Source organism: Macaca nemestrina, chromosome 6 (assembly GCF_043159975.1).
Source record: "Macaca nemestrina isolate mMacNem1 chromosome 6, mMacNem.hap1, whole genome shotgun sequence".
Classification (NCBI taxonomy): Eukaryota; Metazoa; Chordata; class Mammalia; order Primates; family Cercopithecidae; genus Macaca; species Macaca nemestrina.
This window is the reverse complement of record NC_092130.1, coordinates 49423655-49446494: the sequence shown is the minus strand read 5'-3', so window position 1 is coordinate 49446494 and position 22840 is coordinate 49423655. Positions and strand designations below refer to the sequence as shown.

The following is a 22840-nucleotide window of genomic DNA, read 5'->3' as shown; positions in this document are numbered from 1 at the left end:
CTCCCTAACAGTTCAAAAATCTAGTTGAAAAATGAGCACTTGTAAAGGGAAAGCACCCTGAAATGTTAGGAAGAACTTGCAGTTTTAGAGCCAGAAAGATGTGAATTCCAGTTCTCTCTCCATCCTTCCTTTGATATATGTTCCTTGGCAAGTTGTTAATTTCTCAGAGATTATAATGTCTCCCTGGCAACACTTGAGGTGGTAAATAATAAACAAAATACTCTCTGTAAAACATTTAGGTCTATGCCTGGCACATAATAGCTACTGGACAAATGGGGATATCTTGAGTGGCTCTGAATGACCTTTTGAGACTTTCCCCCTCTGGGCCTAAGTTTTTTTTTATCTAAAATGGGTATATTAATATCCCTTCACTATGTTGTTACAGGTAATAGACAATCTGAATGCAACAGCTAGTATGATAAAGAGTGTATAAAAGTATTAAGTAAACATCATTTATTTTCCTTGTTAAATCAATTTTTTCAAAATGGTTTTTGATTAATGTGAATTGAGTAGTGAAATGGGAGCTAATGACAGACCAAAAATTGTACAGGAGACAGGCAATTCATCCTCCGACAACCAGGTAACCAGGAGAAACAACCCAACATTGCAGATCTTTGACACTTGGGAGTCTAAAGCTTACTTTTCTACCCACAAAAGTTCTAACTAATGGAGAAGTCCTACAAAGAATGGATGGCCAAACAGGAATCACAGTGTCAGCTGTATTAATGGCTGGGCCAGCACCTAATAACTTCCAACACACAGGGCCCAACTGTCAGCTGTGAGGAAGAATACATTTTAAACCTTGGGATAAAATAATGCTCCTGACTCTTCCTAAATCTTGGTCCAAACTATGGGGAATGCAGTCTGTAGAGCACACCAAATCTACTTACTCAGCCAGCTTCAAGGAAGACAGCATCCTGCTGCATGGGTGAACACCTGGAGAACACTGCAGTTAGAGAGTTAAATTAAGAGGCCAGAGATGGCCAGGTATGGCGGCTCACAACCGTAATCCCAGCACTTTGGGAGGCCAAGGCGGGCAGATCACAAGGTCAGGAGATCAAGACCATCCTGGCTAACACGGTGAAACCTTGTCTCTACTAAAAATACAAAAAAATTAGCCGGGCGAGGTGGCAGGTGCCTGTAGTCCCAGCTACTTGGGATGCTGAGGTGGGAGAATAGTATGAACCCGGGAGGTGGAGCTTGCAGTGAGCCAAGATCGTACCACTGCACTCCAGCCTGGGTGAGTGACAGAGGAGACAAAAAAAAAAAAAAAAGAGGCCGGAGATGTGAGCAGGCCCACGGCACCTCAGGTCAAAGAGAGGCAGGTACAGCACCTCAGGTCAAAGAGAGGCAGGACAGAGCCAGTTTCCCCACCACAAGGCATATTGATCACACTCGCTAGTAAAATTGCCTGATCAATTAGCTCCACCCCTCCTTCTCCCTGGGGAGAATTGAGCGCTGAGGTAGAGAGGAGCAGAAGAGACTCAAACACTCTCCACTCCTGGGAAGAGAAAGCTTGAGGAGAAGATTCCTAGTTGCATAAGGAAGAGGATAGGTGTCCCCTCCTTCCCCTCCACATGTCAAAGCTAAAGCAAAGGCAGGGGGTGGTGGCTCACACCTGTAATCCCAGCACTTTGGGAGACCAAGGAGGTGAGATCACCTGAGGTCAGGAGTTTGAGACCAGCCTGGTCAACATGGTGAAACCCCGTCTCTGCTAAAAACACAAAAATTAGCAGGGCATGGTGGCACACGCCTCTAATCCCAGCTACCTGGGAGACTGAGGCAGGATAATCACTTGAACCCAGGAGGTGGAGGTTGCAGTGAGCCGAGATAGGGCCAATGCGCTCCAGACTGGGCAACAAAGTGAGACTCCATCTCAGAAGAAAAACAAAAAATTCTAAAGCAAAGCAGTAATTTGGGAATAAGGCAGATTGAAGAGGGGTCACAAATAGCACCAGAACTAGAGGTTGATTGGGAAGCCACAGAGATGTTTAAGGAAGCTACTGCATGTAGCCAGAGGCAAGGAGATTGCCAGGAGGCTTTGACAGAAGAGCAGGTCAGGGCAGGCTTTCTGCCAAGGCAGGAAGCAGGTCCTCAATATGAGAACCCAGAGCCTCAGGTAGATAGAGCAAATAAAAGTGTGCCACTAAAGAGGCTTATGGATACAAGATGGGGAAATAAGCACTAAACAAAGGGTCAAGATATCTGGGCAGTCATTGCAGTCATTCTGACTGTACTGCAAACTAGCCATTGACCTCTAACTGTATCACTTTTCAGCTCTGGACATCAGTTCCCTCAAATATAAAAATAAGTATCTTCCTTCTCCAACAATAAATGATCATAGAAAAGGAGATGTGCATTGTTTGGTGATGCATTCAATCTGCCCTGTGTCACCTGGATGCAGAAGACACGGGAATCATTGTCTTCTCAACAATGACAATGGAGCACATATTAAACAGAGGATATCTGTTCAAACACCACCCTGGAGAAACGGTGGGTGTGATCTGCAGCAGGATATGAAAAATGAAATAAGAAACTTTAAACTATATAAGCAGGCTCATCTTCTTTTTCATATGTTTCTAGGAAATCAGTGAAAAAAGAGAACAGCTCCAAGGACAGGACTTGTATTTGAAAATAATGATAAGTGACACATTCTGAACAATTACTTAGATTTTTTTTTCTCTGCCTTCTTTTTCTCTCTCCCAAGCCCACACTTACAAAATATTATAGTAAAAAAGGTCTTCCACTACAAAAAGTGCTTCAGGAAAGAGAGGACATTGTCATTTTTTTCAGGCCCTAAAATTATTGTGTATTGTGGAAATCGAACTCTGGAAAGGAAAAGGAGATTCTGACTTATCTATAAAGCTGAAATCTCTATCGTGAAAATGGCCATACTGCCCAAGGTAATTTATAGATTCAATGCCATCCCCATCAAGCTACCAATGAGTTTCTTCACAGAATTGGAAAAAACTGCTTTAAAGTTCATATGGAACCACAAAAGAGCCCGCATCTCCAAGACAATCCTAAGTCAAAAGAACAAAGCTGGAGGCATCACGCTACCTGACTTCAAACTATACTACAAGGCTACAGTAACCAAAACAGCATGGTACTGGTACCAAAACAGAGATATAGACCAATGGAACAGAACAGAGTCCTCAGAAATAATACCACACATCTACAGCCATCTGATCTTTGACAAACCTGAGAGAAACAAGAAATGGGGAAAGGATTCCCTATTTAATAAATGGTGCTGGGAAAATTGGCTAGCCATAAGTAGAAAGCTGAAACTGGATCCTTTCCTTACTCCTTATACGAAAATTAATTCAAGATGGATTAGAGACTTAAATGTTAGACCTAATACCATAAAAATCCTAGAGGAAAACCTAGGTAGTACCATTCAGGACATAGGCATGGGGAAAGACTTCATGTCTAAAACACCAAAAGCAACGGCAGCAAAAGCCAAAATTGACAAATGGGATCTCATTAAACTAAAGAGCTTCTGCACAGCAAAAGAAACTACCATCAGAGTGAACAGGCAACCTACAGAATGGGAGAAAACTTTTGCAATCTACTCATCTGACAAAGGGCTAATATCCAGAACCTACAAAGAACTCAAACAAATTTACAAGAAAAAAACAAACAACCCCATCAAAAAGTGGGCAAAGGATATGAACAGACATTTCTCAAAAGAAGACATTCATACAGCCAACAGACACATGAAAAAATGCTCATCATCACTGGCCATCAGAGAAATGCAAATCAAAACCACAATGAGATACCATCTCACACCAGTTAGAATGGCGATCATTAAAAAGTCAGGAAACAACAGGTGCTGGAGAGCATGTGGAGAAATAGGAACACTTTTACACTGTTGGTGGGATTGTAAACTAGTTCAACCATTATGGAAAACAGTGTGGCGATTCCTCAAGGATCTAGAACTAGATGTACCATATGACCCAGCCATCCCATTACTGGGGATATACCCAAAGGATTATAAATTATGCTGCTATAAAGACACGTGCACACGTATGTTTATTGCAGCACTATTCACAATAGCAAAGACTTGGAATCAACCCAAATGTCCATCAGTGACAGATTGGATTAAGAAAATGTGGCACATATACACCATGGAATACTATGCAGCCACCAAAAAGGATGAGTTTGTGTCCTTTGTAGGGACATGGATGCAGCTGGAAACTATCATTCTTAGCAAACTATCACAAGAACAGAAAACCAAACACCGCATGTTCTCACTCATAGGTGGGAACTGAACAATGAGATCACTTGGACTCAGGAAGGGGAACATCACACACCGGGGCCTATCATGGGGAGGGGGGAGGGGGGAGGGATTGCATTGGGAGTTATACCTGATGTAAATGATGAGTTGATGGGTGCAGCACACCAACATGGCACAAGTATACATATGTAACAAACCTGCACGTTATGCACATGTACCCTACAACTTAAAGTATAATAATAATAAATAAATTTTTAAAAAATATATATATATATGTTTCTTATAGGTAAAAAAAAAAAAAAAAAAAAAAAAAGCTGAAATCTCCTCTGAAGGAGATTATATACAGCAGGATATAGGTGTATCTTTTCCTTTCTCCGGTAGAGAAAGCAAGGCTTCATATTTGAATCTCTAAATTGTACCATTCTGAAAATCCACAAATAAAGAAATGCTTAGGAAAAAAGTGGGCTCCTGCTGACTAATTCTGAAATTGTAAGATTGTTCTCATTTTCATTTCCAGCAACCAAAAGAAGTAACACTTCTGGCCACATTCTCTCTCCACTTAAAGGGTATGTGGCCAGTCTATGGGAACACCATGGTGGTAGCTATGTGATTCTGAGTACTATGGCTAACATACTTCTGAAAGCACAGATTTTTGGGGGCTTTTTGAAGACCCTGACAACATTTTAATATTTCATGGAGATATTAAAAGAGATTTCTCTCTTTCTGTGTCACTGTAAAAGGAAGAAAAAATTTAAAGCACTTGGCACTCTTAGGAGCATATAATTCTTGATGGCAGCTCTTGCCTCTGCAGTTGCTTATATTTTGCAATGAGGATTATGTCATTACCCTACAGGTAGCCCCATTCAAATACAATCTTATTACTAAAAGACTCTAGAATTGAATGGCTATCCCACTAATAGACTGCTTTTCAAACATCTTTAGGATTTTCCAAATATCAAGGATATAATTTGCTGCATTGAAGTTGAATGAACTGCAAATTTTATTTACAGGTTTTTCATATATAGATATTTCTTGCCGAATCAGAGACTGATGTAGAGCTTCTGAAGCTCCCCAAAATATATCCCATTTGATGTTTGCCAAAGTTCTTTTAAGAGAACCAGAGCTCTTCCTGTTCTCCATCATGGCAGATCAAGGCAAAAAGGACAACCCCATGTGGAAACTTCACATCTGAAAGCTCTGCCTCAACATCTGTGTTGAGGAGAGTGGAGACAGAGTGACCTGAGCAGCCAAGGTGTTGGAGCAGCTCACAGGGCAGACCCCTGTGTTTTGCAGAGCTAGATACAATCAGATCCTTTGGCATGCAGAGAAATGAAAAGATTGCTATTCACTGCACAGTTCAAGGGTTCAAGGCAGAAGAAATCTTGGAGAGGGATCCAAAGGTGCAGAAGTATGAGTTAAGAAAAAATAACTTCTCAGATACTAGAAACTTTGGTTTTGGGATCCAGGAACAGATCGATTTGGGTATCATATATGACCCAAGCATTGGTATCTATGGCCTGGACTTCTGTGTGGTGCTGGGTAGGCCAGGTTTCAGCATCACAGACAAGAAGCACAGAACAGGCTGCATTGGGGCCAAACACAGACTCAGCAAAGAGGAGACCATGCGTTGCTTCGAGCATAAGTATGATGGAATCATCCTTCCTGACAAATAAACCCGTTTCTACCCAAAAGGCCAATAAAAAGTTTTTGGTGAAAAAAAGAGAACCAGAAAGCTCAGCCTTTCTTAGACTTTATTTGCAGGGCACAGAAAATCATGCTCTGCCTTGCCACCCTTCTAAGGAATCAGAGAAAGCCTCATTCCACTGACTCATGACATTTAGAAATAATCTGCCAATGTAGACCTGGTTTCAGGTTTGAGGCCTGAGTCCACTATCATGGTCCTGCAACTGCTGTATTGACTCAAACTATGTAACCACAGTTCAGCCTCGACTTCCGTGCTAGAACCTTCAGTTCCTTACCTGGGGGTGATGAGAGGGTGGACAAAGAGGAGTGCTCGCTAGGTTCTCATTCTCCATCTGTCCACTGGGTCCTGTTGCAAGGGGGTAAACCCTGGGAATCCCATTGTCTTTGCCCTCCAGACTCCTGATGTTGCTCCCTAACACTGACCTGTTGATCATCCTCCCTAACAGGGATTAATTCTCATGGACAACTCCAAACTCCCACTTGAGGTGAGAGGCAAAATTGCTATAGATTAGTGCCTTTTGGAGATTTAATTACTAGTTCTTCCAGATATTTTCCTAAAGATGATAAAGAGTGACAAAATAGCTGAGCAAGGTGGCTCATGCCTGCAATATCAGCACTTTGGGAGGCTGAGGTGGGAAGATCACTTGAGCCCAGGAAGTCAAGGCTGCAGTGAGCCATGATCACACCACTGCACTCCAGCCTGGGCAATACAGCAGGATCTTGTCTCAAAAACAAAAAACAACAACAACAACAAAAAGAATGGCAGAGGGGCAAAATAGATTGTTTTGCTTTACTTCTCCTTCTTGATAAAGTTCTTCTTTGATGAATGAATGACTGAAGTTAAAAGTTCACAGGGAAGCAAAAGGAAAAACGAATGAAGAAATCTGGGGAATCAACTGCTGAATAATTTAGAAAAGATATTATATGCTGATAAAATGGGAAGTCTAAGTATATCACTTGTTTGCCCTTTGATGCAATTAAACCTGTGGTCTAATGCAAATCAAGTGTTGTAAGATTTGAGAATGATATATTTAATTCCATGTGCTTAAAACCTTTTTTTTTTTTTTTTTTTTTTTTGAGATGGAGTCTTGCTCTGTTGCCGAGGCTGGAATGCAGTGGTGCAATCTCAGCTCACTGGAACCTCTGCCTCCCGGGTTCAAGCAATTCTCCTGCCTCACCTCCTGAATAGCTGGGATTACAGGCACGTGCCACCATGCCTGGCTAATTTTTGTATTTTTTCGTATAGATGGGGTTTCACCATGTTGGCCAAGCTGGTCTCGAACTCCTGACCTCGTGATCTGCCCGACTTGGCCTCCCAAAGTGCTGGAATTACAGGCGTGAGCCACCGCGCCCAGCCAAAACTTTTTAATATATGAATGGAAGAATAAAGCTACCCATTCAATCAGATTTATCAAAGACATTATGTTTTCAAACTGAATAACAAAAAAAAATTGCACATGTGATTTTATCATAATCTGAAATTAAAATGGACATCTATGCCAGAATACTAAATAGTACATTTCTGTTTCAGTGTCATTACATTTTTTTGAATATTATTTTTGCAGAGTAAAAGGATAAGGCAAAGTGTAGTTATTTCAACAAGTTATGGAACCCTCCTCTCACAGCAATGGCTATATGGGAAGTTATTATTCTATTCTCCCTATTTTGTGTATGTTTTAAAATTTACATAATAAAGGAAAAAGTTTTTAAATTTCATGTGAGACACAGATGAGTCAGACCTCTTCACTTTAATTCTTAACAGATGCACCCTTCCATCTCTCTCTAAAAGCATTCAGTTTCCTGGAACATTTAACATCACCTTCAAAGAATGCTAAGAGCTCTGAACTGCTCTATGTCTTATCCCCTCATTCTCTCTAGCACCCTGCTTCTTCTACTGACAGCCTAGGAGGGCAAACAGACTCCACAATCATCGTATCTGTGGTCTCAGTTCCACTTTTTACCAGTCTATAAGGCGAAATAGCTGCTTGCCACATCCAGCTGTAAGAAAAGACAGGCCCTTTTCCATCATTGTTTATGCACTAGAGAAAAAAAATGCAGAGATGGTGCTTGCAGGCTTAAAGGGGTTTCAGGGAAGTCTCTTTTATCAGCTGAGCTACACACTGATCCCACAAAAAGAGCCGTGTTTTAAATCAACCTCTTCTTTTGATCTTCTGTGACCTAAAGACTCACATAACAATAGTGTGCTCTGGCCCCAGACTCTCCAGATTGAATGAACCCTTTCTTTTCTCTTAGTTCCCACTTTGTCTTACTTTTCTTTTTTAACAGCTTTATTGAGATATAATTTATATATCATACAATGCACCCATTTAAAGTGACTAATCCAATGGTTCTTAGTATGTTCACAGAGTTGTGCAACCATTACCACAATCAAGTCACTGATTCCCTTCTACTTTGTAAGTATCTCCCTTTACATTATAAGAGATTCTCTCTTTGCATTATAAATCCCAGAGTGCAGGATGCCCCCTCCCTCTGTCTATGCCTCCCCTACAGCATCTAGCACCAGATGTCAATATCAGTCATTCTAGATGCTTGTAGTATTATCACTCCCCACTTTGGCCCTTGTTCTAGCTCTCTATCCTAGGTTCAAATTCATAGAAAAAAAAGACAAATGTAGGCAGAAGAAAAATAATATAAATACCATCATCAAACTACTAATCAAAAAACTCTCTTCTTCTAGCCACATCCCAATTATTAAGGTTTTGTTCTAAAAAAAAAAAAAAAAAACAAAAAAAAACACTAAACTATGTTGGCTAATATCGTAAAAGATGTGTTTCTGCAATGAGGCTGATGTGATAGACATCATACACCAAATACTCATCTTATTCAGCTGTACCAAGTAAGAGCCCTACCAGAACTTGTTTCTGACTCTTGGATCCCTCAGTCCAGTCAAGGACATAAAAGAGATTGGAGATGCTGGTAGGTTGAGGATACGGTAACAAGATCTCTTCAGAGAGGGCTCTTCTCTCCTCATCTCTAATACTTTAGAGGATGGGTTGAAGTATACTGCCTTCTGTTCCCAGACCTAGTTGGGGAATCTCTGGGAACCCCTGCAACAGCTTAGAAATGTGCTCCCTGCTATTGGAGACATGGAAGACTGGTGCCTGACTTGGCCTGATGAAGCTCAAGTGGGTTGGGGACTAAGAAGTCTGGAAGCTCATTAACTGCTTGGATGGAGAAGCCAAGAGACCACTACTGCATCGGGCCTGAGCCAAACAATGCTTTGCGTTTCACATCAGGTGTGTGTCAGGAGGGAGAGAGTGTCGGGGAGAGGTTTTCCTCCTTCTTAGTCAACAGGACTATTTGCAAGAAGGAAGAGCAGAAAGAGGCTGAGGTGTGTGGTGGATGCCCAGGAAGCAATCCATCTGAGTCCAGGGAACTGCGTAAGAAAGGGCCCAGTAAGAAACCTCTGAAGAGCTCAAGAAGAACCCAGGAGAGAAGCATCAGCTTCATCATCTCCAGGCCCACCCTGGAGCATCAGCTTTAACTAACATCCATATGTCCAGAGAAGTTGAAGCTTCCTAGCCAAGCAGTGCCCTCCCCTACACCTCTGCTCTCTCCTACCCTTAACACTGGCAGTTCCAAGACAGCAGTTTGTGAGATAGGAAGATGAGATGAAGGACAGCCAGGAACTCACCCTGTCCCTACAGCAGGCAGCAGCCTGGAGCAGGGTACAACCTGGGATACAGGAGAAGAGGCGACCAAGGTCAGATGTTATCCCATGGTCAGGACATTCTAATTACTGAATTGTGAGTGTGTTCATGTCTTAAAGTGACTGTAGGATTGTCACATAAGACTGAGTAGAGAGATTGTGGGATTGGATGAGTCTCAAGATGGACAACCGGGATGTTGCAGGAAAGGCTAACCGGTGGTTTGGGGTTTCTCCCCCTAAATCTGAAAAAATGAACATGAACATCCTTCACCAGGAAGAGCTCATCGCTCAGAAGAAAGGGGAAATTGAAGCCAAAATGGAACAGAAAGTCAAGCAGAATCAGGTGGTCAGCCCACAGCCCGCATATCCTGGTGAAATCACAAATGCACACAACTCTTCCTGCGTTTCAAACAAGTTGGCCAACGACGGTAGCTTCCTGCAGCAATTTCTGAAGTTGCAGAAGGCACAGACCAGCACAGATGCCCCCCACCCCCAATGCCAGCGCGCCCAGTGCCCCTCCCAGCATGCCTACCTCCCGCGCCGGGAAGAGGTCCCTCCTCATCAGCAGGTGGACAGGCCTAGGGCTGGCCAACCCGCCAGGCCAGTGAAGAGCTACTCGCACGCCAAGCAACTGCCCGTGGCTCACCGCCCGAGTGTCTTCCAGTCCCACGGCGAGGATGAGGAGGAGGACTAGGAGCAGTGGCTGGAGATCAAAGTTTCACCCCCAGAGGGAGTTGAGACTCAGAAAGTGATAGAGAAACTGGCCGATTTGTGGCAGAAGCAGGCCCCGAGTTAGAAAAAGCGACTATGGAGGACTACAGGGATAACCCGGCGTTTCCATTTTTGCACGGTAAGAATAGCAGGCAATTCCTCTACTACAGAAAGGAGGTGGCTGAGATAAGAAAGGAAGCGCGGAAGTTGCAGGCAGCCTCTCGGAAAGTTTCACCCCCAGAGGACGAAGAGGTCAAGAACCTTGCAGAAAAGTTGGCCAGGTTCATAACGGGCGGGCGGGGATCCCGAGGTGGAAACCATCGCCCTCCAGAACAACCGCGAAAACCCAGGCGTTCAGCTTTCTGTACGAGCCCAACAGCCAAGGGTCCAACTGCTACTAACAGAAGCTGGAGGAGTTCCGGAAAGCCAAGGCCGGCTCCACAGGCACCCTCACGGCACCCGACCCCGGCCTGAAGCGCAGGTCCCCTCCTGAGGCCCTGTCAGGGCCTTCGCCCCCGACAATCACCTGCCCCGCCTCGTCCTCGCCTGTGCCCCCCATCATCCCTGCTCCAGGCGCCCCCGGGAAGCCAGCCTCCGCAGCCACCGTGAAAAGGAAGCCGAAGAGCCGGTGGAGGCCTGAAGAGAACAAAGTAGAGCTCTCACCTGCTGAGCTGGTGCAGAGGGACGTGGCTGACTCTCCCTCACCTCTGTCAGTTCAGGACCTCAAGGGGCTCGGCTATGAGAACTGGAAGTCCGTGGGTCTAGTGGGTCTCACGGAGCTATCGGGCTCCCAGAAGCAGCAGCTGAAGGACCAGCAGGAGATGCATCAGATGTACGACATGATCCTGCAGCAAAAGCAGGCCTTGCAGGACATGCAGCTGCTGTGGGAGAAGGCGGTGCAGCAGCACCAGCACGGCTACCACAGCGACGAAGAGGTGAACAGCGAGTTGGTCACCTGGGAGCACCAGCTGCAGCGCATGGAGATGAACAACATGAGGTAATGGGCCGACCAGCTGACGAAGATGGGCCGGGGCAAGCACTTCATCCCAGACTTCCTGCCTCCAGACAAGCTGGAGAAGTTTAGGGAGACCTTCAAGGAGGGCCGCGAGCCTGACTACTCGGAGTACGAGGAGTTCAAACTGACGGAGGAGAATATCGGCTACCAGATGCTGATGAATATGGGCTGGAAGGAGGGCGAGGGGCTGGGCTCGGAGAGCCAGGGCATCAAGAATCCGGTCAACAAGGGCACCACCGCAGTGGCTGGCGCCGGCTTCCGCATTGACCAGCCGGCCGCTCTCTCCAAGGAGTACAACGAGTACTAGGCCTTCCGCAAGAGGATGATGCCCGCCTACCGCTTCCGGCCCAACCCCCCGGAACAACCTCAGAGGGTCTGTACTACTGAGTGTTCTGGAAACACACACTTTCTGAGTGACCAGCCGTCCCTGGACCGTGGAATGTTTCGGCCTGTATTTCTGCCCACCCCTCCCGTTGTCACAAGTGCCGTGCTGTGTAATAAAGTCCCAGTGCTCATCCAAAAAAAAAAAAAAAGAATGAGTAATCATGGGACTTCTAGTTTTCCTCCACGGAGAGAAAATTATCATCACCAAATGAAGTTTAAACACATAGTGGTAAGATTATTTTTATTTAGGCTGTGTTTTTGTCACAATCCAAGCACCACACTTGTTCAGCATACCAGTTGTACAGCTATTGTAAGAATGATTACATGCTTTCAGTCTTCTTAATGATAAATATCACTGTGTTGGACATTTATTTTGTGCAAGGCAGTATGGTAAACACATATTGTACCAATCAACATCCCAGAAAAACAAAAACAAGGAGACATGGTTAAATTGGGATCTTCTTAGGAAAGTTTAATAAAGGGATTATTTGCAAAGATGTGGCAGGTTGTAGAGATGATGCTGTGCCCTGGAGCTAGTAATAGCAGGCAATACCTGTCCTTAAGCCTGAAGGGAAGAGGGTAGGGAGTAGTTTTCCAGAACACAGAAGGAGAGAGTCACCTAGAAAGCTTCTGGGAAGGAATAGTGACAGCCTAAGGCAATGCTGCAGGGCAAGCATTCAGAATAAATCCCCAACTTCATTCTCAGCCCTCCCTCTCATCTTCTCTCTGGGCACCCTATTGGCTAAACCAAAAAAAAGCAAAGGACAAGGGAGCCTCTAGTGGTCCATGCAGGTCAGCCTCCTTGGGAGGGGGACTAAGGAGTAGCAGGTGGACAGTGGATCTGAAGGAACAAATGACAATATCTACTGTATACATATTTAATTTGCACAAGAACATTCATTATTCACATTCTGCAGATGAGGAAATTGAGGTCTAGAGACTAAGTAACTAGTTCAAGGTCAGATGGTTAAGTTAAGGAGTCAAAATTAGCATCTAGCTCTCTCCAGAGTCTATGTTCAAAATCATTGGTGTACTATCAATGTCTTATCCTCTACACATAGAGTCTTTATAAATATTACTATTTTACCTGTCAGTTAAATCATGCTTGCACTGATGTGGTGACCAAGGAAATATTGGCCACAGAAAAGAATAGCTAGCAAGTCTTTAGAACAACATAGTTGTTTAGTTGGGCTTTTTTTTTTTTTTTTTTTAACCAAAGTGCTCAAGTCTGGGAAAAATCTCATAGATGAATGGGAAAAGGAGAGTGATCATTAGAACCTAATTTAGGAATAAGTCCTTGGAATTTTTCAATCTTTCTTTGGGAAATGTTTCTTGTCACATGTGCTCCCCCATCTCACAAACCTATAGATGTAGATGGAGCATTATTTTTCTTTAGAAAGAAAGCACTTTAAACTTCTAGGTGCTGGAATTAGATATGCTGGATATCACATCAAGCCAGATGGCAGCAAAGGTGGCATGATCAGCCCAAATGTAAAACGTGCAGCCTAATTCTTACAAAAAAATCCTTCCTGCCAGGTGATTCGAAACCAGCCATGACACGAAACTTTTTTTTTTCTTTGAGAAGACAGCGTTCCTTTAATCAGAGAATCAATATCCATAATTTTCATTCAAAATGGTATTATGTAAAGCAGGTTTTAATTCAAAAACTCTCCTGCACACTTATATATGCATGTTTTTATACTAAGTAAAATTTTTCCTCATATTTTTACAATGCTACACACACACACAACTACATGTGCTGTACATTTAAATTTTTATATACGTAAGTTTATTATAACATAAAAAGTGAAAGTGATGAATACTGTTTAAAGCAACTAATATACTATTTTTATTTGGGGGGTTACATAGAGTCTCAAATATTTAATTGTGATTTTAAGATCTAGTAAAGACTTCTAAAGTTAAAACACAGTTTGAATTTTAAAAAGAATGATTCTTCTTACACAATTATAAATATTTGCGTAAATATTTTCCTCGGAATGCTGTTTTGACCCCATTTTTCAAGTATTAGATTATATTCCTTTGATCAAGTGAAGAAAACTGGATCATTATAAATGGCTAGCTGAAAGTAAATCATGTTCTTGTGTTTCTTTAGCAGATTAAAGATTTGTCCTAGGGAAGATGGCTGGCTTCAGTTCCAAACATAAAAGTCAGGTGTGTGCATACCAACACATATGTACTTATACTGTAGCTCCACAGCCCTGAAATGTTATTGCCAGATGTTTCTCTATGCATTTTTAGTGATATATTGATTTCCTTAAAAGAATAATTTGGTATCATCCAGGTGTGCCAATAAGATTAAGACACTGCTGTTCTAGAAGGAGGCCAGGAGTATTTTTTTAATGTAGCTCTTACATGGAAGCAAACACTAGGCATGCAAAAAAGCAATCTCTACCTCTTCCCCACCTTATCACACCTAGGTGTCCTAGTTCTGGAAGTCAGAAGTCTGAAATGGATCTATAAGGCTAAACCCCAAATGTCAGCAGAGCTGTGTTTATTCTTGTTACTTTAGGGGAGTAAATCTATTTCAATGTTTTTTCCAGTTTTCCTGCATTCCTTGGCTCAAGTCCTCTTCCTTGAGTCCCTCTGCCTTCTCTCTCTGTTGTCACATCACCTTCTCTGTCTGTGATACTTCCACTTCCCTCTTACAAAGACCCTTGTGATTACATTGGGTTCGGCTCATCCAGATAATCCAGAATAACCTCCTTATCTCGAGAGTTTCAACGTAATCACACCTACAAAGTCTTTTCTTGCCATCTAAGGAAATATATTCACAGGCTTCAGGGATTAAGATGTGGACATCTTTGGTGGGCCATTATTGTGTCTACCACAGGGGGTAAATTTAAAAAGTATTTGGGAGGATTCGTTAATTTATGAAGATGGTGTGGGATGAGTGAAGGAGACAGTAAATTCTCCCAGGTATATAATTTACTTAATTTTAAGAATAGTGGTGGTCATCCACTAAGGTGAAGCATATTAGAAAAAAAATCATTCAAGTGTGAAGATTGTAATGTTGGGGCATGTAAACTATATGTGACAACTATAACATTTAAAATTACATATGTGGCTTGTGTTTTGTGGCTCATATTAGATTTCTACTGGTCAGAGCTACTATAAAAAGTCCTATTTCAAATACATTGGCCTGTGAAAATTTAAAACCTCTTCATGATCTCTTAGAATTCCCAAATATTACATAATCATGGGACTTTCTCCAAATATCTGCTCTGTATACTACATAAAATTTGTGCTCTATATTAGCACAAATCTCTATTTTGCTCTATGTTAGCACAACATAAAATTCAGAACCTTCATCAGTTATTTATTTAAAGAAAAAGATTTGTATGTGTAGAAACATTATTGACTATATCTGAATCATAGAATCACATCATAAGATCTGCCTTTTCTTTTGCTACCCATTTTTCTCCCTTTATTCTTTGTTCATTCTTTCTTTTCTTCTTTCTTTTCAGAAACAAAACAATTTATCTCTTTTTCTCCTGCTTAGTAGTTCACTAAGCATCTTATTTTGTTGGAGCATGATTTTGAGATTTGTCTCTCTTCCCGAAATCAGGCAGTTTTCTCCTAAGATAAGGTCTAGTGAATAAAATTTTCTTCATCTTTTATACTTGCAATCAAAGGTGAAAGTCACTGGAGTGATTTTTTAGTGTATTCAGAGCTCTGATTTTAGTGAGAGGTGTAGACTCACATCTATTTACTCCTCTCTGCTATTACAAAATGTGGTAACCCCTAGTGGGACTTTGGGGAGCACAGTGTAAAAACCATCGTTCTGTTCTCCTGGCTCCAGAGACACCCTACTCTCCCAATTTTTTCATTTCTGACAAGTCCTCCTCGGTGAACGTTGAAGGCTTCTCAACTTCCAAATATCTCTAAAATGCTGACTTCCTGTTGCTCTCCTCAATCTTCCCTGTGTGTTTTCATCCAACAGTGTTTCAGCTCTGCTCCCTAACAGCTACATTCATTCAAATGTAAACCTCCAACACAATTCCCATAAAGGCTTAAGGTTCAAATAGCAGCACACTTGCTAGATATCTCCTGTTGGCTTGAGCTTCCACAGGCACCTCAACTTCTTAACAAAGACGATTTCAGAAGTGCATCTCAGTTTTGATCCTGGCGTGCCAACCCCGGGGTCTGACTTAAGTGCTGAAATTGCCGTATCTGGTTTAGATTCAGTGTTGCTGAATTGATTATGGAGTCTGAGAAATCCTGTGAAGTCCCACTGCAACCTGGAGACCCAGGAAAGCCGGGGGTATAGTTCAAAGGAGTAAGAGCAAGAGAGCTAATAGTGTACATTCCAGTCTGAATCTGGAGAAGCACTGATGCAGAAGAAGATTTATGTCTCAACTCCAGCAGTCAGGCAAGAGATTGGATACTAAACTTATACTGAATTATAACATAGCATATTTATATCTATTTTTTTTAAATTCCTCCAGGTGTCAATTAATTTGTGTCCTGGAAAAAAAAATTACAGTGAAAACCACAGGATACTCTTCGGTAACACTTAAAAAAATTTTAATGGGTTTAAAATAGTAAAAATAACCTAGATTTCAAGATCTGGAAAAAACAAGTAATTTGTATACATATGGTTCCTTGCAAGCAAAAGTTTAGACAATTAAGAAAAATAACTGAATATGAAAAAAATAAGTTCTACACAGTTACAATCTAATTTCCAACAGTATATCAAAGGAACAATTAAGACATGCTTCTTATTTTTAGAAATGTTTTAAAGGGTAAGCTCATCTGGAGCTCATAAGAAAATTTTCTTAATTTTTAATGAAACAAATACAAATTTCTAAACATTGAAGAACATTGTGCCAAAGGCTTGAGTTTGGAGTATTAGTAAAAATTTGTGCATACCCTTCTAAGCAACAAGAAAAGACATTGCATGTTATTAGAGTTCCTGTCTTCCAATCTGCTTAAAAGGTGTCTCAGACCTTATAAAGTAGTTGGCTTACAAGTGCGTAAAACTTGGAGGGAGGCTTGAAATCACACCCAGATAAGAATAAATTTCCTAAAGATGGAGGTAACCATTTCTCCTATTTCATAAATTTGACCAGAGATTCACCTGGCCAGTGGCCAACTGTTCCAGCCAACCACAGTGAGGCTCCAGACATTCAAGGGAAGCAGCCATGTTGAATGTCCAGCCCAGTTGAACTTCGGATGACTCTAGTGCCACTCTCTGCCTGCAACTGCATGAAAGAAAGTGAAAATTGCAGAGATAAACAAGATCAATGTACAGAACTGTGAAATAGTAATTAACTGTTTTGATTCACCACGCTTTTCGCTAGTTTGTTACATAGCAGTAGATAACTGAAATGCTGTATATAGCCTATCTTTAGAAGAGTGTATACAACTTTCAATCCCATCTAATTATTCTTTACCAACAACCATGAAAGATATAGTTTGAGGGAATGTATTTGGAAAGATTTAAATAAGACTTGACATTTCTCCGTTCAACATTTAAAGAATTTGAAAGATAGCCTACTGACAAGTTATCAGTTGGCCCAACAGGACACCCAAATGAATTAGATGGGCAAAAAGTCAATATGTACATTCCTCTTAATATTTATGATAGTAAGGTAATTGAAGACGCTTCCTTTGGCAAAATCATAAGGAACCATCATATCTCCAACTGAGAAATATTCATGGGTAATTGGAGTTTGACTCCATCAAACCTGGTACAAAAAGCAAACAAGATCTGCTGAACAAATTCACCTCTCCAAAATAGAAGCTGTTTTTTGTGTGAAAAGAGATCCAGTTAATTATCTCATCTCCTAGCCAAGGAGTTTACAGGGGAACCACTGGGCTGATGATCTGGTTTTGGTCCTGTTGTATTTGCCGGTGAAAACAGAGTTCATTAAATGGACGAGAATATTGAGTTACCTCAACAACTATCGCTGCTCAGCAAAAAAATGAATTAGAATATTACCTAGCCTCAATTCTAAAGAAGCCACTCTGTAAAGCCATAGGATGTTACTTCTGTTACTGTTTATTTAGTGGCTTAGTTCTTTTGTGGTGTTTGGGAAGTAGGAAGGCTAACTCTTAAAGATCCCCCCAAGAATGGCATTACATAAGTATTTAAAGAGCTGTGAACTTTCAGTGCCACACAGAAAACTGAAGAAGTACTCAATTATTTTTAAAATAGGAGGGTTGTCAGTGGGATTAGTACTACTAGTGCTCAACATCACTAATTTCTGTTGCCTCCTCAAGGACTCAGTTTTAGAAAGGCATGCAAAAATAACTAATTTGGATTCCTTGACCATGGTAGGGGTTCTCTATGCATGAAACCATTAATTTGTAGAATTATAGGGATGTTTGGGCTCTGTTATATTTAGTAGGCTATTATTTGCCTTGTAGGCTAGCATGGATTTTTTAGTAATAAACTAACATTTTCAAATAATGTGAGATTTAACTAAGGAAAGTGAGTGTATTCCAACTAACTTGAATGTTGCACTGGTTTCATCATGTTGAAGTATTTCACTACATACTGACCTGTCGGAAGTGACAGTATGCAGAGAATTTACAAAATTTATGCCATTAAGTTTAAGACGGTTATGTTTTACTTTCAACCAAGGGCCCTAAGGACTAAAGCATCATCTGATATCAATTTTCTGTTGGTTTCAGAATCTGCCACAGAAATAATAGGTTAAAACACTAGGAAAACAACATAGGCCAGCACAGTTAGGCTCACCATCAAGGGTCTGCTTCATTTATTTTATATAAACATGATGATGTATTTTTCCTCTGTTTTTTCTATACAAAAGGAAATAAATTTTCTTTACAAAATTGGGAACGTGCTGTACCAAAATAAAAGACATAAGTATATATGGAAATTTAGTATGTAACACCAGGATGGCATTTCAAACTAATGGAGGAAATCGACAGTTGTTTTCTTTTCTTTTTTCTTTTTAATGGTTTTAATTGACAAAAATGTATGTATTTATGATATACATAATGTTTTGATATATGTACACATTGTAGAATGGTTAAATCAAGCTAATTAAATTAGATTTGTTTTTTAAATGGTTGTTTCAAACACCTAGCTGTTAAGAAAAAAAGCAAAGCTAGACCTACCACTCAGTAAATTCTAGATGAATCAAATATTTAAAAATTAAATTATGAAATTTAAAAAGACTCAGGAAAAATATGGAAAACTATTTTTTTATTTAATTTTTCATAGGGGAAGAAGATGGCTGAACAGAAGCTCCCACCAATTGTCCTCCCCATAGGAACACCAAATTGAACAACTATCCACACACACAAAAAAAAAAGCATCTTCACGAAAAGCAAAATCAGGTGAGCAATCACAATATCTGGTTCTAACTTCATATTACTGAAAGAGGCATTGATGAGGGTAGGAAAGACAGTCTTGAATCACCAGTGCCACCCCTCTCCCATCCCTCAGGAGTTGCCTCCTTGTACAAGAGAGAATCTGTGTGCTTGGGGGAGAGAGAGTGCAGTGATTGTGTGACTTTGCATTAGGACTCAGCACTGCCCTGTCACTGTGGAAAGTAACACTTTGCAGCACTCAGTTGGCACTCACAGAGGGAGCATTTAGACCAGCCCACGCCAGAGGGGAATTACCCATCCCAGAGGCTGAAACCTGTGTTCCATTCCTGGGAAGCGCTAATGTTATGCTGGGCTTGCAGCCATTAGACTTAGGGGCATGTGACCTAGTGAGCCACCAGCCAGGGTAGCCAAGGAAGTGCTTGCACCACCCCTCCCCCAACCCTAGCCAGCACACCTCACAGCTCCAGGAGGGGATCCTTCCTTGCACTTGAGAACAGGAGAGGGACGAGTAAAGAGGACTTTGTCTTGCAACTTGGGTACCTGTGCAGCCTCAGTAGGATAGGGCACCAGGCAGAGCCCCAAGGTCCCCATTCTAGGCCCTAGGTCCCAGACATTTCTAGACACATCCTGGGCCAGAAGGGAACCCACTTCTTGAAGGGAAGTATCTAGTCTTTGCAGGATTCATTACCTGCTGACTAAAGAACCCTTGGTCAAAGTAAATGCAGCAAAACCAAAAATAAATAAATGGAACCTAATTAAACTAAAAAGCTTCTGCACAGCAAAAGAAATAATCAGCAGAGTAAACAGACAACCCACAGAGTGGGAGAAAATATTCACAAACTATGCATCTGACAAAGGACTAATATCCAGAATCTGCACAGAACTCAAACACATCAGCAAGAAATAAATAATCTCATCAAAAAGTGGGCAAAGGACATAAATAGACAATTCTCAAAAGAAAATACACCAACAGCCAACAAACATATGGGAAAAAACTGCTCAACATCACTAATTATAAGGGAAATGCAAATTAAAACCACCATGCAATATCACCGTATTCCTGCAAGAATGGTCATAATTTAAAAATCAAGAAATAATAGATGTTGGTGTGGATGTTGTGAAAAGGAAACATTTTTACACTGCTAGTGGGAAAGTAAACTAGTACAACCACTATGGAAACTATGGTGATAAAGATCTAAAAATAGAGCTACCAATCATCCAGCAATCCCACTACTGAATACCCAGAGGAAAAGTGATTACATGAAAAAGACTCTGCACATACATATTTATAGCAGCATAATTCACACTTATAAAAATATGGAACCAACATAAATGCCCATCAACCAACAAGTGGATAAAGAAAATGTGGTACATATACACCTTGGGATGCTACTCAGCCATAAAACTGAATAAAATAATAGACTTTGCAGCAGCTTGGATGGAGCCGGAGGCCATTTTCTAACTGAAGTAACTCAGGAATAGAAAACCAAATATCATATGTTCTCACTTATAAGTGCAAGCTAAGCTATGAGAATGCAAAGGCATAAGAATGATATAATGGACTTTAGGGACTCAGGGAGAAGGGTTGGGGTTGGTGAGGCATAAAAACTACATATTGGTGGCCGGGTGCAGTGGCTCACACTTGTAATCCCAGCACTTCGGGAGGCCGAGGCAGGCGGATCACGAGGTCAAGACCATCCTGGCTAACACAGTGAAACCCCATCTCTACTAAAAATACAAAAAATTAGTTGGGCGTAGTGGCACATGCCTGTAGTCCCAGCTACTTGGGAGGCTGAGGAAGGAGAATCGCTTGAACCCTGGAGGGAGAGGTTGCAGATTGTGCCACTGCATGCCAGCCTGGGCGACAGAGCGAAACTCTTATCTCAAAAAAAAAAAAAAAAAAAAAAAACTACATATTGGCTACAGTGTACACTGTTTGCGATGACAGGTACACCAAAATCTTGGAAAATCACCAATAAAGATCTTATCTATATAACTAAAAACCACCTATATGCCCAAAACTTGAAAGTTTTAAAAAAGAGCCCTTGGTCACTGAATAATCAGCAATGGTAGGCAGGAATCATCGTGGGCTGGAGTGAGACTCAAAGACGTGCTGGCTTCAGGTGTGACCCAGCACATTCCCAGCTGTGGTAGCTAGGGGAGAGACTCCTTTTGCTTTAGGAAAGAAAAAGTAAGAGTGAAGGAAACTTTGTCTTGAGCTTAGGTACCAGCTTGGCCACAGTGAGGTAGAACAACAAACAGCCTCTTGGGGCTCCCAATTCTAAGCTGTGACACTTGGACAAGATTTCTGGACCTGCCCTGGGGCAGAGGGGAGCACACTCCCCCTGAAGGGAGAGGCACAGGCCTGGCAGCATTGACCACAAGCTGACAGTAGAACCCTTGGGCCTTGAGTGAACCATCAGCAGTAGCCAGGGAGTACTCACCACAGGACTGGGGTGGTGATGACCATGGAGAGAGATTCCTCTGCTTATGGAAAGAGAAGGGAAGAGTGAGAAGAACTTTGTCTTGCAGCATGGGTGCCAGAACAGCCTCAGTAGAAGAGAGCATCAGGTAGATTCCTAAGGTTTCCACCTCCAGGCCCTTGTCACAGATGTCATCACTGAACCTGCCCAGAGATAGAGGAAGCTCGCTGTCCTGAATGGAAGCACTCAAGCCTGGCTAGATTTGCCACCTACTGGCTGTAGAGTCTTAGGGCTTTGAGCAAACTCAGGCAGTAGCCAGGCAATGGATACCATGGGCATTGGGCAAGACCCACTGCTTTGCTGGTTTCACATCTGACCCAATTCAGTCCCAACTATGGTGGCTACAGTTGTGCTTGTGTCACCCCTCCTCCAGCTCCAGACAGCTCAGCACAGGAAAGAGATTCTAGTTGTTTAGGAGAAAGTAAGGGAAGAGAAGAGTCTCTGCCTGGTAAATCAGAGAATTCATCCAGATCTTATCCAAGACCATCAAGACTCTTCCTCTACAAGTCTGCAAGAGCCACAGCATTACTGGGCTTGGGGTGCCCCCTAATGCAGATATGGCTGCAGTGACTAAAAACTTAGATCGTAACACCCAAGTCCCTTCAAATACCTGAAAAGCCTTCCAAAGAATGACAGTTACAAACAAGTCCAGACTGTGAAGATGACAATAAATACCTAATTTTAAATGCCCAGAAACTGATGTATTTTCACAAGCATGAAGGCCATCCAGGAAAACATGACCTCACCAAACATAAGGTACCAGGGATAAATTGTGGAAAGACAGAGGTATGTGCCTTTCAGAAAAAGAATTCAAAAGAGCTGTTTTGAGAAACCTCAGTGAAATTCAAGATAACACAAAGAAGAAATTCACAATCCTACCAGATAAATTTAACAAAGAAATTGGAATACATAGTTCTGGCCAGGGCAATCAGGCAGGAGAAAGAAATAAAGGGTATTCAATTAGGAAAATAGGAAGTCAAATTGTCCCTGTTAGCAGATGACATGATTGTATATTCAGAAAACCCCATCATCTCAGCCCAAAATCCCCTTCAGCTGATAAGCAACTTCAGCAAAGTCTCAGGATACAAAATCAATGTGCAAAAATCACAAGCATTCTTTTTTTCCATTTATTTATTTATTTTAATTTTTTATTATACTTGAAGTTCTAGGGTACATGTGCACCATGTGCAGGTTTATTACATATGTATATATGTGCCATGTTGGTGTGCTGCACCCATTAACTCGTCATTTACATTAGGTATATCTCCTAGTGCTATCCCTCCCCCCGACCCCCACCCTATGACAGGCCCTGG

General features: G+C 41.7%; 1 long non-coding RNA gene and 2 pseudogenes across 1 annotated transcript in view; 2 read left to right on the top strand and 1 right to left on the bottom strand.

Annotated features, from left to right (window-relative positions):
- LOC139363773 (uncharacterized) overlaps window positions 1-10383 on the bottom strand; it is a 162291-nt gene extending 151908 nt beyond the window's left edge. Inside the window, exon 1 of the long non-coding RNA XR_011624698.1 lies at window positions 10144-10383. This is a non-coding gene — a long non-coding RNA (uncharacterized lncRNA). The remainder of the gene's footprint in view (window positions 1-10143) is intronic.
- Window positions 5379-5913, top strand: LOC105467262 (large ribosomal subunit protein uL5 pseudogene; annotated as a pseudogene).
- Window positions 9781-19046, top strand: LOC105467261 (SURP and G-patch domain-containing protein 1-like; annotated as a pseudogene).
- The last annotated feature ends 3794 nt before the right edge of the window (window positions 19047-22840 follow it).